At 43.7% G+C, this 6,683-nt stretch overlaps 1 protein-coding gene across 1 annotated transcript in view; it reads left to right on the top strand.

Moving 5' to 3' along the window:
* lrp5 (low density lipoprotein receptor-related protein 5) overlaps window positions 1–6,683 on the top strand; it is a 398,826-nt gene that overhangs the window by 1,215 nt on the left and 390,928 nt on the right. The gene's annotated exons all lie outside the window — the stretch shown is intronic.

The following is a 6,683-nucleotide window of genomic DNA, read 5'->3' as shown; positions in this document are numbered from 1 at the left end:
CACCTTGGGCCACCCCTCTGGTTGCACCTTGGGCCACCCCTCTGGTTGCACCACTGCACCTGGTGGTGGATAAAATTACACCCGACACTTGTTAGTCCGTCAGTCCTCAGACAAGCAAAACAAGAACAGCTACCTCTGTCTGTTCTTCTACACCGTGTAACTTCTCCTCACTTTAATATATTGGACCTAAAATATTCCAGTCCATAGAAACATTCAAGAAAACTACAGTTATTGACTTTTCAAATCCCTCAGCGACGTGGGGACATCCATGGCATGTGGCCATTTCAAATTAGCACAGCTGCCATACATACAACTTGTCTTTAAGAAAGGAAACTGAATCCACCTTTGTGTTGTCTTCTGCTGTCTCTCTTTGGGGTGAGCTGGTTTGGGCCTCGTTTTGATCCTGCTTTGTGATTCTGGGCTTCGAGGTGTAGCTGGTTGTTGCTCATTGTTTAAATAACAAGCTGCTTCACTTCAAACTGGGAAGGTCCAGAGCCCGTTAAATTATTATTTATTAATCTGCAAAGCATAATCATTCTGTCTGCACAAGTGCTTTGAGTGTAAACAAGAAATATTTCAAACATCTGTGACAACGTAGCAAACATTAAATCACCATGGACAGATGTTCCAGATGCTTCTGAACATCCGAGAAGCTGACTGTCACTTGGCACAATCTGCAGGGATTTATTTAATTTATGTAGAATTTAATAAAAACTCAAGTCGGTCCATTCGAACTGCGTAACTTTGAGAATCGTCTGCTGGCAGAAACTCTGTCTCACCCGACAGTGCAGTTTATTATAGCGGCATAAAGCCACCGTCTCACGAGGCGCCACTGTTCACATTTCGTTAGAGACGCCCTAATTCCACATTTGTGGGTTGGTTCAGATTCTCTGTATTTGTACAGCTCTGCTGATACAGACGCTCCAGATACCAACTTCTCTTTAAGAAGAGAATTTGGTAGATGTAATGTTTTACCTTTTAGTCCCCAAGTGTGAGTGAGCGTGAATGTTTGTCCAAGTGTCCCTGTGATGGACTGGAGACCTGTCCAGGGTGTCCCCCGCCTCTCGCACAGTGATTGCTGGTCATGGACACCAGTGACATCTGTGACCCGAAAAGGAAGAAGTGGGTAAAAAATGATGGATGGATGGATGTTTTAGTTTCTTAAATAATGGCCCAGTTGGCCACGTTCTGTTTATGAAAGTTTAACCTTTGTTCAGCTGTAACCTCCACAAGTTATTTTTCTTCTGAAGGACATTGGAATAAAAAGTGTAGTTGTGTTCACAACTGTTTTTTTTTACTGAAAACGATAGAAAATGTAAATACTTTGCATCACCGCAGGTAATGTGGGTCTGAAGTCTTTCATGGGAAACGAGCGGGAAAATGTTGCATGACTCAAGCTTCTGTCTCTTAAAATCTGATCTGGTATTTGATCGTTGTGGGTTTTAAAATCTTAACCTCACTGCCAACATTTAGGTGATGCTTCTAAAATGACTAACTTTCCAATTGAAACCTCGTCTCTCAACAAAGTTTCATGTTTTACTTTTTATATTTTTTGTCCAGAATGTTTTTTGTTTTTGGCCGTCTTGTTTATTTCCACTCATTTTGTCCAATCTGTAATCTCAGTCAGCTGCTGTGATGTCCAGCAGGAACTTCTGTTTAAACACTGTTGCAACTCAAACTTGTTTTTGTGTTAAAACTCAACAAACTGTTTCCATAGCAACTGGATAGCCCTGGCAGCAGCTGTATGGCCCGTGTACTAGTGACTAGTGGGGAGGAAATAAATAAATGCAATAAATCGGGGATGAACGGTTAAAGAAACTAGAGTTGATGTGGGCAGTGAGGGCTGTCCCATCTTTTATTTTTTATGTTTTTAAATACCAAGTATTTCAGATTAAACACTTGTCTCTACCGAGTGCCGACAATGAGTTGTTCTTAAAAACTCCACAATGACTTGAGGAACACATTTCTTTTATTAAGAACACAGCAAACAGTTTGTTGTCTTAACATCACATGTTTATCTAAAAACATCTCCAAACTATGGACATTTTTTTTAGTTTTCGTCCTCTGGTATTTGGTAGAAGAGGAAATGACATCACCAAACATGAAAGTGGTATTGATTTTAAGTATCGGGTGTTTTTGAGTCCTGGTGCTTGAGGCTGGTATCGGGACGTCATGCAGCATGTAGACCAGGTGAGAGGTGTGAAAACGTTCTTCTGGTCCACGACCAAAACCAAGAAAGACGACTGCTGATCAGTACTTGGGACATGAAGTGTCGCCGTGCTCTGTGTTGTTTGTTGTGATAACGAGCCTCGTTTAACTAAACTCTTTTGTCGTTGCAGCATTCCCTTTGATAGAATATCAGACATCAACTTCTCCCTGAACACAAACGAAAGTGTAAGTACTTTGAATTTTAATCTCAAGTTTGTATGGCGTTAAGGAGTGAGAGAGCATTTCTCGTTAAATATAAATATTTATTTTATTGGGGACCACCTAGTAAAGGCAGCCCCCTATTATTATCCACCTGATCGGGTTTCTTAACTTTATATCTTCCTCTTCCATCAACTTTAATGTGGCACGAACCGAAACGTGTACCTCCACAGATGTTGTATCAAAACGACCGGCTCGGCGCCGTGATGTGTTCTGTTACTTTTATTAACGTTTCAAGTTACCATGGCGACTTAATTTGCAAACAAAGACGACATTTTTATTAGTCATTTGTAATAGACTGGTTGCAAATCAAATATCCAAGATGGTCACCTGAGCTAAATGGGAAAAATACTGTAAATCAGCCATTTTTTAGAGATATTAAGCTGAAATTTGGTTTAAGGTTTCTTTGTCATTCACACCACAAGTGGTACATGAGGTGGAACGAAATTGTGTACATGGGGTCCCAGTTACATCCAACAAAAGTATAAATAGTGAAGAAAAACAGTAATAAGATCTAAGATGTGAACTAAGAATACACTACTAGTACAAAACGATACGCTGAACAACAGCAGCACGAACATGAGTCTGTGAGCAGATGAGTACGTATGAACACAGCAGCGTGAAATAAATCAGCAGCATAAGATCAGCAACGTGGATAATCAGCAGCACATATCAACAATCAAGTGGCATCACAGTGATTCTCCTGATCAGGGATTCATGAGTCTAACAGCCTCAGGGTAGAAGCTGTTCCTCAGTCTAGTGGTTCTACACTTAATGCTCCTCAACCTCCTTCCTGAGTGGAGTGGGGCAAAAAGTGTGTGTGCTGGGTGAGTGTGGTCCTTCATGATGCAGGTGGCCCTCTTCCTGCATCTGGAGGTGTAGATGTCTGATGGTGGGGAGGCTGACTCCAACATCTTCTGTGCAGCCTTCACCACTCTCTGCAAAGCTTTTCTTTCTGCAGCTGTGCAGCCTCCATGCCACACATTGATGCTGGAGCACAGGATGCTCTCCACCAACCACCACCTAAAATGCCTCCGGGTGTTTGTTCTGCAGCGAGTTAATATTATCATGCAGCTCCAGCAGGGCGTTTTTATAATTAGCATCCGTGGCTTTGTGAACAGTTATTATAAACACCACCGTAAACTTGCGGGGTGATGTGGTTGACTCTTCACTGATAGCTGCTCCAAAGCCTTGGAGCATGAGCCGTTTACCAGAGTACAGTTTGTGCACAGCTTTTACTCACAAAGACGCACACTCCGTCTCCCCGTGACTTCCCTGTTAGCTCGCTGCAGCGGTCCGCTTGAAAGAAATAAGTTTGTCGTCCAGCTGGAACACTGAGTCCGGCATGTCGCTGTTAGGCCACGATTCTGAGAGACAAAGCACCGCACATTTCCTCATCTCCTCTGAGGCTCCCACTCTCAGACGAAGCAAATCCATCTTGTTATCCAAAGAGCGGACGTTTGACCGAAAGAGAGAGGGTATCTGTAGTCTGCCAGCCTTAGCGTTAGCTTTAATTACAACACCCCGCCCGGCAGCCTCTTTTCTTCAGCCGGACACAGCGCTGCCTCCTTCCTGTTTGAGCTCCACTGCTGCAGCCTCCACGCTGATGTCTTTAAGAGCTTCAGTCTGTCGAGCGTAGATTTAAGGTTGTTGCTGACTGATCAGTTGGGTTCAGCTATAATTCACACACTTGAAGCGTGCGGAGTCGAGCTCGGAGTTGATTCCAAAACTTCTGAAAACTGGGATCTCACCGGGAGCCAGCGAAGCTGCCGCTTCAGAGAGCACGGCCATCTTGGCCATTTTTTTAAAATGTGAAACGATGTGATGGTGTGGTGATAGCTGAGAGCAGTGCCCAATAAATAATGAATTTAAACAAAAATTCAAGATGGCCACCATAGCTTAAAAGGAAAAAATGACCAACTCATTTAATATTTTGCCATATTGAGCTGAAATCTGATGAAGTTGTAGCTGAGAGCGAACCCGAACGCATAGCACTGTCAAATCAACAATTTAAAATGGCCGCCACGTGGCAGTTCTCGTCTAAAGTTTCTCCAGGAACTTTCTGTATTTATTTCTGTACGGTGGACGTTTTACCGATGTTGCATTAAACGGTTCGGTGCCAGGTGCAATAAATCAAGAGGAAAGTTTTCAAACAACAAATGCATGTCTGATATAAAGTATGTTCCTCTGTTTGATCCAACAGCTGGAAGTTTGTAACTTATGAATATGCAGAAATGTAATGTAGTTTGAGGAAGTTGCTTTTATTTTGGAGGTGCTCATCTCACCGTACGCTCCACCTGTTGTTTGCTTCTGTTTTTTTAGAAGCCGGTCTATAAAGACGTTCTCCGTTGTGTTTGTGTTCCCAGGCAAATATAGCTTTGTTTGAGGCGCGCTGCAAGGAGAAGATCCAGCAGTTTGAGGATCCGGGCTCGGACGAGGAGGACATTTGGGATGAAAAAGATGTTACCTTTGCTCCAGAGGCACAGAGACGTCCAAGGTCAGCGGAGCTCAAACCGTCTCACTTCCCGTTATAACTCCTCGTTATTAAAGTGTGCGCAGCCGATGGGAACAGACACCCAGATTTAAATGACCTGTGTCCCTCGCAGGAGTTCGGGCAGCACCGACAGTGAGGACAGCACAGACTCGGAGGAAGAAGACGTAAAGAGAGATCCATTCGAAGCCTCTAACCCTGGTACTGATGACAGAATGGAAGTGGACACAGGTTTGTTCTAACCGGACTTCCACACCGGACACATTACGTCTTTTTTCTTTTGGTCTAACGTCTGTTCATTTGAATTGGAAGGGCCGGTGTGGACAGCCAACTTTGACGATGTCCCAATGGACACTGGTACCTCCACAGCCTCCTGCCTCAACAACCCTGCTGTGTCGTCCTCCTCCTCCTCAGAAGCTCATCCCGATGCAACGTGGAGCTCTTCTCTCTCTACAGCGTCCAACAGGGAAACGGGCTGGGCCGACTTCTCCAGTTTCTCTCCTGTCAGGTTGGAGATCCAGATCATTCCTGGTCCTGTTCTGGGCCTCAGCGTTTGACTCGTTACAGTCACCGTTCTCGTCTTCAGAACCATGAGATTAATATGAAACATCTTTTTTGTGTTTCAGTCCCAAAGACCCTCTGAGATGCAACTCTCCTGTTGCTATGGAAACCAGCATAGAGACGGTGGACCCCCTGGGGGTCAACGCACCGATGCATCCTGAGGGTGAGATGTTCATACAAGTGTCTGTGAGCGGCCTGACCTGGGAACTGACCTCTGAGTCTGTCCTCTGTCTTACAGAACGTGACGACTGGTTGGGCTCCAGCGTGGTTTCTTCTTCTTCACCTTCACCAAAGGACTGCGGGACCTCCAAGACGGGAGAGGCTTCTTGCTGCGAGCAGCGGAGCATCACGGAGACCGTCATCAACGGCTCCGTGAAAGAAACCGTCAGTCTCACCGTCGACGCCAAGACTGAGACGGCCGTTTTCAAGAGGTTCGCTCGTCACGTCCACACAAAAACACTCGTCTTTCCACCTTTCAGAGCTGATCAGCACCGACGTAATCATGTCGGACACTCAGAGGACAAACGCAGAAATAACAGCCTAAACTGTGGTCTTTATTAGACTGGCTGCTTTTCAGTTAGCTCGTTTTAAAGCTGCTCACCCTTCCTGCTTCCTGTTACAGCGAAAACAAAAACTACCTTAGTTTGTTTTATTTAATTTGAGTTTGCTTTTGTTTCTCCACTAACAGTTTATTTCTTTCACTGTTTATTAAATAAATATATTTTAATGCAGCTAAGCAAAGCTATATAAAATCATTTACAAAACGAGTCTAGATCAGGTCTAGTTATTGTAAATAAAATGCATTTACTCTTAGAAATAACAACATAATTCATTAACATGTAGTATTTAATTTTTTATAATCAAACGTTTTGCCCATAAATAATTTCCTGATATCGTTTTAATACAAGCCTGGAAAAAAATAACAAAACCACCACTCTTAAAAGATGATACTGTCCCCGTCACAGAATGACGAGGGGGGGTTGGAAATACCTTCCATATGTACGGCGTGCATCTTATGAGCACGATAACTTGGAAAAATAAATGAGGTACCGTATGTGGCTGCATCTAGATGTTAAAAAAAAGGTCACCATTGAAAATTGGGTTGCCATGTCAAAATCCAAGATGGCCACCATCATATATTTAAACCAACCCCCCCCCAATCATTTGAGTAAACAATACAAACCCAGCTGGTCGCTTGTCCTGA

Source organism: Nematolebias whitei, chromosome 10 (assembly GCF_014905685.2).
Source record: "Nematolebias whitei isolate Nwh7 chromosome 10, NemWhi1, whole genome shotgun sequence".
In the NCBI taxonomy this organism is placed as follows: Eukaryota; Metazoa; Chordata; class Actinopteri; order Cyprinodontiformes; family Rivulidae; genus Nematolebias; species Nematolebias whitei.
The sequence above is the reverse complement of the archived record's forward strand: the minus strand, read 5'-3'. Positions and strand labels throughout refer to the sequence as shown.